Source organism: Hippopotamus amphibius, chromosome 1, assembly GCF_030028045.1.
Source record: "Hippopotamus amphibius kiboko isolate mHipAmp2 chromosome 1, mHipAmp2.hap2, whole genome shotgun sequence".
Taxonomy (NCBI): domain Eukaryota; kingdom Metazoa; phylum Chordata; class Mammalia; order Artiodactyla; family Hippopotamidae; genus Hippopotamus; species Hippopotamus amphibius.
In genome coordinates, this window is record NC_080186.1 from 224,775,093 (window position 1) to 224,787,602 (window position 12,510).

The 12,510-nt window shown below is 34.1% G+C and overlaps 1 protein-coding gene across 4 annotated transcripts in view; it reads right to left on the bottom strand.

The window, feature by feature from the left end:
• CWC27 (CWC27 spliceosome associated cyclophilin) overlaps nucleotides 1-12,510 on the bottom strand; it is a 216,939-nt gene that overhangs the window by 16,502 nt on the left and 187,927 nt on the right. The gene's annotated exons all lie outside the window — the stretch shown is intronic.

Below are 12,510 nucleotides of genomic sequence, written 5' to 3' on the forward strand. Positions count from 1 at the left end.
TTAGAGAATGTTCTGATTTCATTCTTTGACATATAATTGTCCAGTTTTCCTAGTACCACTTATTGAAGAGACTGTCTTTTCTCCACTGGATATTCTTGTCTACTTTGTCATAGATTAACTGACCATACATGCATGGTTTCTGGGCTTTCTCTTCAGTTCCATTGATCTATATTTGTTTTTGTGCCAGTACCATGCTGTTTTGATTACTGTAACTTTGTAGAATAGTCTGAAGTCAAGGAGCCTGATTCCTCCAGCTCAGTTTTTCTTTCTTAAGATTGCTTTGGCTATTCAGGGTCTTTTGTGTATCCATACAAGTTTAAAAATTTTTTGTTCTGGTTCTGTAAAAAATGTCATTGGTATTTTAATAGGGATTGCATTGAATTCAAGGGATTGCCTTGAATAGTATAGTCATTTTAACAATATTGATTTTTTTCCAATCCAAGAGCACTGTACATCTTTCCATTTGTTTGGGTTGTCTTTGATTTCTTTCATCAGCATCTTATAATTTTCAGAGTACAGGTCTTTTGCCTCCTTAGGTAGGTTTATTCCTAGGTATTTTATTCTTTTTGATGTGGTGGTAAATAGGACTGTTTTCTTAATTTTGCTTTCTGATCTTTCATTGTTAGTGTATAGAAATGTAACAGATTTCTGTGTATTAATTTTGTATCCTGCAACTTTACCAAATTCATTGATGAGCCCTAGTACTTTTCTGGTAGCATCTTTAGGGTTTTCTATGTACAGTATTATTTTATCTGCAAACAGTAACAGTTTTATTCCTTCTTTTCCGACTTGGATTCCTTTTATTTCTTTTTCTTCTTTGATCATCTTGGCTAGGACTTCCAAAACTATGTTGAATAAAAGTGGTGAGAGTGGACATCCTTGTCTTGTTTCTGATCTTAGAGGAAATACTTTCAGCTTTTCACCATTGAGTATAATGTTAGCTGTGGGTCTGTCATATATGACCTGTTATGTTGAGGTAGGTTCCTTCTATGTCCACTTCCTGAAGAGTTTTTATCATAAATAGGTGTTGAATTTTATCAAAAGCTTTTTGTGCATCTTTTGAGATGATCTTATGGTTTTTATTCTTCAGTTTGTTAATGTGGTGTATCACAGATTGATTTGCAGATATTGAAAAATCCTTGCAGCCCTGGGATAAATTCCAGTTGATCATGGTGTATGATCATTTTAATGTACTGTTGGATTCTGTTGGCTAGTATTTTTTTTTTTTTTTTAGTTTGTGTTCAGCTAGTGTTTTTGTTTTTTTTTAAATTTTATTTATTTTTTTGGGGGGGGTACACCAAGTTCAATTATCTGTTTTTATACACATATCCCCATATTCCCTCCCTCGACTCCCCCCCCACCCTCCCCGTCCCAGTCCTCTAAGGCATCTTCCATCCTCGAGTTGAACTCCCTTTGTTATACAACAACTTCCCACTGGCTATCTATTTTACATTTGGTAGTATATATATGTCTGTGCTACTCTCTCACTTCATCTCAGCTTTCCCTTCACCCTGTTGGCTAGTATTTGTTGAGGATTTTTTCATCTGTGTTCATCAGTGATGCTGGCCTGTAATTTTTTTTGGTGGTATTTTTGTCTGGTTTTGGTATCAGGGTGATGATAGTGGCCTCATAGAATGAGTTAGCATGTTTCTTCCTCTGCAGTTTTTTGGAAGAGTTTCACAAGGATAGGTGCTAGCGCTTCTCATTAAATGTTTGATAGAATTCACCTGTAAAGTCATCTGGTCCTGGACTTTTGTTTGCTGGGAATTTTTCAATTACAGATTCAATTTCAGTACTTGTGATTGTTCTGTTCATATTTTCTATTTCTTTCTGGTTTGGTCTTGGGAGATTGTACCTTTCTAAGAATTTATCCATTTCTTCTAGGTTGTCCATTTTATTGGCATAGTTGCCTATAGTAGTCACTTATGGTCCTTTGTATTTCTGTGGTGGTAGTTATAACTTCTTTTTCATTTCTAATTTTATTCATTTGTGCCTTCTCCCCCCACCCCTTTTTTTTTTCCTTGATGATTCTGGTTAAAGGTTTATCAATTTTGTTTATCTTTTCAAAGAACCAGCTTTTAGTTTCGCTGACCTTTTCTAATTGTTTTTTATTTTCTGTTTCATTTATTATTGCTCTGATCTTTATTCTTTCTTTCCTTCTACTAGCTTTGGGTTTTGTTCGTTCTTCTTCCTCTAGTTGCTTTAGGTGTAAGGTCGGGTTGTTTATTTGAGATTTTTCTTGGTTCCTGAACTAAGCTTGTATTGCTATAAACTTCTCTCTTAGAACTACTTTTGCTATGTCCCATAGGTTTTAGATCATTGTATTTTCATTTTCATTTATCTCCAGGTATTTTCTGATTTCTTCTTTGATTTCTTCAGTGATCCACTGGTTGTTTAATAGCATGTTGTTTAGCCTCCACATGTTCACGTTTTTTGCAGTTTTTTTCCTTATAGTTGATTTCTAATCTCATAGCATTGTGATCAGAAAAGATGCTTTATGGTTTCAATTTTCTTAATTTTAACAGTTTCCAGGGATATTGGTTCGGTATTTTGTAGGATGCCCCATTATTAAAATTTATCTGATATTCCTCTCATGATAAGACTGGGTTTTGGGTTACTGGGATAAAGACCAAGATGTAAAGTGTAATTACCATTGCATCATATCAAGGGTACGTGCTATCAGCATGATTTATAATGTTGATGTTGACCATGGTCACATTGCTGAGGTGTATACCCGTCAGATTTCTCCACGGTAAAGTTACTCTTTTTTTTTTTCTCCTGCTTTCCATGTTGAATTCTTAGGATGAAAGTTCACTATATGCAGTCCACATCAAGGAGTAAGGAGTTATGCCTCCCTACTCTTTTTATTAAAAATTTTGTTCCCTAAACAGTTATTTCAAAGCAACTATTGATTTTTGTGTATTTATATGTGGCCACAATAGTGATTGCTTAGAACTTCTGGTAGATAGCTTCGGATTTTCTAGATCTGCAAGTAGCTTGGTTTCCTTCATTCCATTTTACAAATAAGCAACTGAAGAAAAGCTATTGAGATTATTTACCAATCTGAAGCCTGATTCCCAGCTCACGCCTAGAAATTTGGAAGTCTCAATATGTCTAATATTTTTACAGGTACTTTTGCTTCTAATGAAAAATAGAGACCAAAATAATTTCTAGAGAATTGAGGTAATTATGTTAACAAATATTTGGTACTTACTACAATTTTAAGAAAGTACAACTAGTATAAAAAAATCACAAGCTTTTAGAGTCACAGGAAATGAATTAATCATAACTAGCTATATAGAGAATAATGAAATTTATCAACCACAAATATCACAAGTCTTTTCTTTGAGTCTCAGTTCACTTTTGACACTTAAAAATATAATAGGCATTTTGTTAAAAAATTGACACTTTCTTATGACTTCTAGAATACATTTTGAAACATTAGTTGGATAACAATTGTATAACATTAATTTTTCTTTCTGTATTTTAACTTCAAAATATAATATTTAAGTTAAAACGTTATGAATTTTTGATTTTTAAGACAACGCTATTACTAATTACAAGTAACTTAGGGTTTCTCTTTTCACAAATGTTCAAAGCTTCTATAGGAATTAAGAAGTTAAAGGGTTAAAAAGTACAAGGACATATGAAAAAAGAAGTATGAATCTTTTTTCAACAATGATAGAGATCACAGTAATTCATAGGAAGAGACAGACAGACAAAACATGAATGAGTCCAGAGATGAAAGTATGTACGTTTAAAAAAATTCCAGGAGGGACTTCCCTGGCAGTCCAGTGGTTAAGCTCCACGCGTCCAATGTAGGGAGGTGCAGGTTTGATCCCTGGTTGGGGAACTAAGATCCCACATGGAGTGGCACAGCGGAAAAACAACAACAACAACAACAACAAAACAGGAAAATGAGGTCACTGGCATTCTTTATGTCCAGGAGAGCAGGGTGGCACAAGACAGATGACAGAAACAGAAGAGACTAAAGAGCAAGCAATCAAGGAGGAAAAGCATAAGATTCAAAATGGGATAGAGAAATGTGACCAAAGAAAGCATGGAAGAATGCAGACAGAAATGCCCAAAACCCAGAGTTTCACAAATTGACATAAGAAAAAAAAAAAAAAAGGAACAAGCAAAATATAGGAAAATAGAACATTAAGTAAACTAAGCAAAGAGGAAAATAGACACTGGCCTTTGAAAAAGAAAACAAAGATGAAAACCAGTGGATTTTCTTTTACTATTTGTTGTTCACATGGGAAAGCCTCCTTTGTTCTGAACTTTGAATGACTATTAATATTGCTCCTTCAGTTTGGGATTTTGAAAAGCCAATTTTAAAACTGTATTTTGTTTCCTTTACTTTAAAAAGAGAAATTCCACAATATTAGAATGTCTTTAATAAATACTGCATATTGTTGAAGCAAATGTGAAAGATGTAATTTTTAAAATATATTCAGCAACATGGGAATGGAGTTTCTCTGCTTCCTGGCCTATCTAACATGCTTCACACTCAGCAGGACACAGGTGGAAAGATTTAAGAGGCTTTCCAGAATAAATCTGTAATATGCATTCTTATACCTGCCCTGAGATTTAACCAACTGTTCAGCCAATAACTTTTATTAGTTCACTGGCCATAGATTAAAACAACATAGGGAAGATGGAGTTCCCAATCAAAAAGGCCTGGTAAGCAGCTGGGGTATATGGCTATCTGCCTGTCTCAAGACAAATCCATGAACAAAGCAAACTTCTCTAATGTGACAGAAACTTATTTCAAGGCAAACAGTATGAATGCAGAGTCAATACAGAAGAGTTCTCTTCATCCAGAAGAAAAAGGCAAAAAAAGAGGTGACTTCAGGGACTGGACAGAGTGCTTAGAATTTAAATAATCACCTTTCCAGGCCCAACAACTCTGACAAAGACCTATTTATAAAGAACCATGTTGGTCTTCTGCAGCATTATTATCTTGTCTATAATCATATTCCTTCTTCCTTCATTTTATTACTACCTTAGAACTTGGCTAAGAGGGAGAAATGGAAGGAAAACATTCACATTACACTGAGCTTATAACTGTATGATCTCTAAAGTGGTGATATTATTCTGCTTCATATTTAAGTTGTATTTATTACTGATACCCCTCCTCCCCCAGTTTCTTTTTAGTTCTGGCTTCAAGGAAAAAACCAACAGCTCATTAATGAGGCATTACTGTTCACCATAAAAACATCAGATCTTGATTTTATCTCAGGATATTAAGAATTATGATAGAAACTAGCTTACTAACTTATGGGTTTAAGGAAAGTCATAAAAACTGTCAAACATTATAGAAATGGTATAAATTCCAATAATCATCTAGATCTACTGACAGCAGTCAAATACAGAGAAATAATTCTTAAAAATATCAGTGATAACACTGAATGAGAACAAAACATTTTCTAGAGCACTGACTGTTCCAGACACCATGCTAAATCCTTTAAAACCAGTATTTCAGTTAATCCACAAATAAACCTATCAGGAAGGTACTATTATTAAACTCAATTTACACTTTAAAGAACAGGGTAAGAAAGGATGTGTCAATATAATCTGCCCAAGATCACACAGCTAGTAAACTTCCAAGCTGGCATTCAAATTCAGGTTTGACTCCAAATTCCATGCTAAACCACTCTATTTATATTCCTATGAAAAATTACAGGTAAATCTGGCAGGCACTTTTTGTTCAAGTTAAGCTTTTTAATAACTTTCTGAATTCTAATTCTTCAACTAATACAGGGATTATGATATTAAGGCCAAGAACTTAAAAACTTCCATGATTTAAAGGCAGCCAGACAATTTTTGATCAAGAATTAATAAACCCCTGAAGTTACCTGTTTGACCTTGTTACTACAGTTTGAAACAAACATTGCTTTATAAGAAAATATGAAAAAATACATCATTGCAATACAAAATCACAAACAATAGATAATGTTTTTGAAAACAAAGAGAATCAAACTATTGAGCCAAGCATGATTGGCTGCTTCTGAAATATACCACTTCCTAGCTATGAGAGCTTGACCAAAGGTATGTAGCCTTTCTGTGCCTCAGATTCCTCCCATATAACCTGGGCCTAAGAACAATATCAAGCTTATAGGTTTAAAAAAGATAGGTGCTTTGTAAATGTTCAGTAAAAGTTACCTTCTTATTATGGCTTATTTCTACTTAGAAAAACAGCTCAAGCCCAACGTTTTACTTTTTGTGGTCAAGTGAACCATCTGCACACAAAGAACAGAACATTATTATTATATGTAACCTGATTATCTCCATTAGTGCCAGAGGAGAGAAAGGATATTAATAATCCAAAACAGCAGGTGGTTTCTTTCTAGGTTATTAACGAATGTCTTTGGAAGAGGGTTTTGTGACTTGCATTTATATGTGGTCATCCTAGATGCCCTGGGAATTCCCATCATGTAAAATAAAAGTAAGATGTTGTCTACTCTATGACTTTGTTGATCCTATGACTTTGTTGATCTCTTTACCAAGGAGATGGAAAAATTCTGATCAAACTTCTCATAAAAACTTTTATATACCTGTAACAGAAAATGGCAATCAAATATCCTAGATTTTGTTCTTTTTTATTCCTCATGCTACTTATTTTCCACATGCAATCTTTTCCATTCCTTTGAAGGAAGGGGGTTTGCCTAGGGATTGATTACTTCCTTCTTGGCACTAGGGCCACAATTCAGGTAGCAGCCACCTGTTAAATAATGAGGGCTTTTTATTGATTCCATGGTCAATTGTCTAAGCTTTTTCCAGGTGTGGTTAACTAAAAGAAAATAAGAATGTAGCACATTAACCAGTCGTTTAAGCTTTTCAAGTAAAAATACAAATGTTGAACAATAAAGGTCCAACTTGCTTTACCAAATATTAAATAGTACTATATTGCTACAGTAATTTAGTGGTAAGGTACTTACATAGGAATAGACAGAAAAATCCATGTAATGTAATGAAATTGACCCCAAAATATAAATAAGACCTTATTCCATCATAAAGGACATGTTTATTATCAGTGGGGGAAACAAAAGACTATTCAATTGTGGTGATTAGTAATTTAGAAAAAAAGTTATAACATTAACCTAATATAATACACCAAATCAATTACAGATGGATTAAAGATATAAAATTAAAAGTAAAAATAAAATCATAAAAATACCAGAGAAAGATATAACTAGGTATTTATATAATCCTGGGATTATGAAGACCTAAAGATGACCACTGGGCAGAAAGCATAGATAAAAAAACTGGCACATTTGGCAATGCAAATTTAAAACTGTTAAAAAATCAAAGCAAAATGAAACCTCCATAAAGAAATTGTAAGGCAATGACAAACTGGTAAAAATATTTAAAACAAAAAATAATATCCTTAATATTTAAGAGCTTTTGTAAATCAATAAGAAATATATAAACATATTAGACTATACAATTAACCATCACCAAAACAATAATGAAATATAAATGGCTAGTTAACATATTTTAAAAGTTCATTTTACCAGTAAACAAAGAAATACAAAATAATGCAAAGTAGAAACTGTCAAAGATTACTGTTATCTGTTTTCTGGGATATATCACAACATGTACATACTTACATAATATCTAGAATATGGAGAATCAGGCAATTGCATACCTTGCTGGTACAGGTATAAATGATTCAACTTTCTGGAATTCAATCTAGCAAAAGTGTCATCAAAGGCATACCTGAGCTGATAATTCAGAGAGTGGTTGGGGGAGGGGACTGGTTGAAAAGGGGCATGAGGGAACTTTCTGATAGTGGTGTTTACATGGGTGTATATAATTATCAAAACTCATAAAAGCGAACAGATAAGAACTGTGTGTTTTTTATCTGTAAATTATATCTCAATTTAAAAAAAGCACACACCTGGCTCAGCAGTTTAAATTCCTTTAGCCTAAGGAAATAATAGTGAATTTATAAAATATTTACTACTGTATTATTCACTGATGAAAGGCTTATAATAAAAAGCTGGATGTATTTTTTCACTCTAGACAGAAGCATCAGTGATGATTATCTGTGGGATATGAGATTAAAATGATTTTTTCTTTCCTTTTTCAGTGTTTTATAATACTAAATATGTATTATAAATGCAAATTAGGTTATCTGAAAAATCAATATAATTAGTATTAATTTCATCTAATACCTCTATGAAAGAAAATGACACATTGTTTAAAACTGCCTTTACAGAAATACAAAACTATGGAGAATTTAAGCATCTTCTTTCTTTAAATTTTCCCTGGAATCCTACTAGTTGGGTTTTTCTGTCTTGCTTTAAGCATCATTTAACTTCAGATATGGTTAAAGTATCAAAATGCTTGTTGAGAATTTCTTGATTGCCTGTGTATGATGGCAACTTTCAGTCTTTCATTTTGTACTGGCTTGGTTGCTGTCTGTAACTACCATTGTGAAATGACAACTATGAGGGTGAGTCAAGAATTATTTGCACTCCACTTATATTAACAAACTTCTGTTGGCCTCACTGTCTTATCAGTGCTTTCCCTTCAAGGCTACTGTCTCCCCAGTCACTGGGGTGAACGTGTTATATCAGTTCATTTGCAACTGTGGTGTGAGCAAAAATGGATGCCTCACTTATGATTTACACAAAAGAAAAGCAGCGTGCAGTGATTCATTTTTGTGGTCTGAGGGTGTGCACGTCTGCACACTTCTGTCCACACTGTTGACACTCTGCAAAAACTTCGTTTTGAGGTGTTAAAGCACCCTCCCTATAGTCCTGATCTTGCTCCATCGGACTTTCACCTGTTTGGTTCCCTGAAAGCAGCCCTACGAGGACGAAGATTCACCTCTGATGAAGAAGTGAAGACAGTGGTGCATTTGTGACTCGCAGCTCAGCCTGAAACATTTTTTAATGAAGGAATACGAAAGCGTGTTGACAGATGGACAACGCGTATTGAAAAGCAAGGAGGTTATGTCGAAAAATTATGTATTTGTCTTTTCTAAAAGTTAATAGAAATAAATTCTACAGCCAGAGTGCAGATAATTTTTGATTCACCCCTGTACATTGTGCTAATCCCAAGGACCTTTGCTTGCTCCTTAAACTTACTTTTCAAGAGAAATAAACGACTTATGCCTGCACAGTTTTCTCTGTTCCAAAATGCTGTCAGTTGGGGGAAAAAAAAAAGATTCTGGAGAGAGTCCACAATCTATGACTATATTCCCAGCATAGAAAAGGTAATCTTCTCCACTCTCCTCCCCTTTCTCTATGAATGCTAAATTTGCATTAGCTAAACTCTGCCTGCCTCAGCATTTTCTAACCTGGATTCAGCTAAAGAACCTGCTTTACTATACCTATCTCCTTTTCTCAGTAGATTTAAAAATAGAATCATCAAGCACTACTAGCAAATTTAATGAATATATCTACATTCCTTCTAGGTCACAGATAACATACGTAATATTAACGTTTGCCTTTTTATATATTATTTTTTCTTTGAGGTTATTACAATGAGAGGACTGTATAGCCAACATTTTGCCAATTTAGTTTATTTAGTTTGCACTGCCTGAGTAATTTGTCAAACTTTACTAATACTACCCCAGTACCATGCACCCTCCTGCCTCTCTCACACCTAGTATTTCCCAAGCACTTCCTAAGAGACAGGCACTGCGTTGACTACTTTACATGAATTATCTCATTTAATGCTAATGATAACTATGAGGTAGGTATTGTTATCTCCATTTTACAGGTGAAGAAATTGAGCCTCTCAAGAGAGGCTGCTTTGCTCAGGTCATTCAGCAGTCATTGTCAGAGGAAGGATTTGAACCAGGTGGTATGATTTAATAACCACTGCATAATTAGAAGATAATTCAATATGTGGTGATATATTCTGTAACCAGCTCCAGAAGACAACATTATTACTTAGAATCAAAAGCCTCTGAAAGTCATGTTGAATTTTTCTTCTCATCCTACTGATTATTACTTCATGTTGAAACCACCATTGGTAGGAGCTGGTGACCAACAGCTTTACCATGTGTTACTATGTGATCTTGGACAGATAATCTAATTTCTTTGAGCCTCAGTTTCCTCATTTACAGAGTGAAAATAATACTAATTATCTGATGGAGTTGTTAGAGATAAATCTACCACAGCTGGTCCCCAACCTATGCGTCCTATGAAGCTCTTAGTATGGTTAATAAGGGAAGATAGCATAAAAGATAGCAGGCTGCCTGAAATATAGCACATGTAAATATTTGCTTCAAGAATGAATTGGTGGGATCCAGAGCCCTCTTAATCTCCTACTACCAGTAGAACAGCAAAAGCAAAAAAGCACAAAAAGGATGTATACTTAAAGTCAAGTGTAAGTCACTTTTTAGTTATTTTGTATAATCTTACTAATTAATCTGAATAACTGATAATTGGCTAAAAGTATACTTAACAAGTGGTTTTAAAAGAAGTGATGAGATTTCACATTAAAGTAACTCTGAAGACATGCCAAAACAGAAAGTCTTTGAAAATGTAAACACTCCACAAGCAAAACAATATGAATCTAGACACAGACTTTATACCCTTCACAAAAATTAACTCAAAATTTAACTAATGCAAAATGCAAAAGTATAAAACACCTAGGCGATAACATAGGAGAAAACCTACATGACTTTGGATATGGTGATGACTTTTTAGATACAACAACAAAAGTGTGATATATGAAAAAAATAATGAATAAGCTGGACTAATTAAAATTAAAATACTTCTGCTCTGTGAAAACCAATGCCAAGAGAATGAGGAGACAAGCTACAGAGTAGGAGAAAATGTTTGCAGAAGATACATCTGATAGAACACTGCTATTCAAAATATTACAAAAAACTCTTAAAACTCAACAATGAGAAAATGGACAGGCTAATTAAAAAGTGAACAAAAAACTTTAGTAGACACCTCACCAAAGTAGATATACAGATGGCAAATAGCATGTGAAAAGATGATCAACATCATAGGTCATTAGGGGATTGCAAATTAAAGCAAGAATGAGATACCACTCCACACTTATCATAATGGCCAAAATCCAAAACACAACACCAAACACTGGTGAGGATGCAGAGCATTCATTCCCATTCATTGCTGGTGGGAATACAAAATGGTACAGCCACTCTGGAAGATAGTTTGGCAGTTTCTTAAAAGACTAAACATACTCTTACCTTACAATACAGCAATCATGCTCCTTGATATTTATACAAAAACTTATGTCCCATACAAAAACCTACACATAGATGTTTATAGTAGCTTTAATCGTAATTGCCCAAACTTGGAAGCAACCAAGATATCCTTCAGTAGGTGAATGGATAAGTAAACTGCTACATTTAGACAATGGAATATTATTCAGCACTAAAAAGAAATGAACTATAAAGGCATGAAAAGACATGGAGGAACTTTAAACACATACTGCTAAGTAAAAAAGGACAACTGGAAAAAGCTACATACCGCATGATTCCACTATATGACATTCTGGAAAAGGTAAAACTATGGACACAGTAAAAAGATCAGTGTTTGCCAGGGATGGGGCAGAGGGAGGGATGAATAGGCAGAGCATGGATAATTTTTAGGGTGGTGATACTATTCTGTATGGTACTGAAATGGTGAATACATGTCATTATACATTTGTCCAAACCCATAGAGTATATAACACCAAGAGTGAACCCTAATGTTTTAACTATGGACTTTGAGTGGTAATGATGTGTGAATGTAGGTTCATCAGCTGTACCAAATGTACCACTCTGGTGCAGGATTTGATAGCTGGGATGGCAGAATGTGTGTGTGAACAGAGGGAATATGGAAATTCTCTGTACTCTCTGCTCAATTTTGCTGTAAACCTAAAGCAGCTCTAAAAAAATGAAGTCTATTAAAAAAATTTCTGAAAAAGAAGTCTTGAGGTTCAGATGATTTCACTGGCAAGTTCTACTAAATATTTAAAAGGAAAAAATAACAATTATAATCTTTTTTTCCAGAAAATATTACAGAAGATGCAGAAACATTTCTCAACTCATTTTATGAGGCCAGCATTATTCTGATACTCTTAACAGAAGAAAATAGCACAAGAAAACTATAGACCAGTATCTCTAATGAACATAAACACGGATATCGTCAACGAAATACTAGCAATTTTAATCCAGAGAAAAAGAAAAATACACCATGATCAAATGGGGTTTTAATATGTGACTGCAAGGCTAGTTCAAGATTTGAAAATCAATGAGTGTATTCTACCCTATTAACAGTCAAAGAAGAAAAACCACATGATCATATCAATTAATGCAGAGAAGTATTTAACAAAATTCAACATCATTCACATTAAAAACTCTCAGAAAACTCTAAGTTGAAGGGAAGTTCCTCAACATAAGAGGCATCTACAAAAAGCCCATATTATCATTATACTTAGCTGAATACTTTTCCCCAGAGACTGGGAACAAGGGAATAATGTCCACTCTGACATCTCCTAGTCATCTTCATACTGGAAGTCCTACCCAGT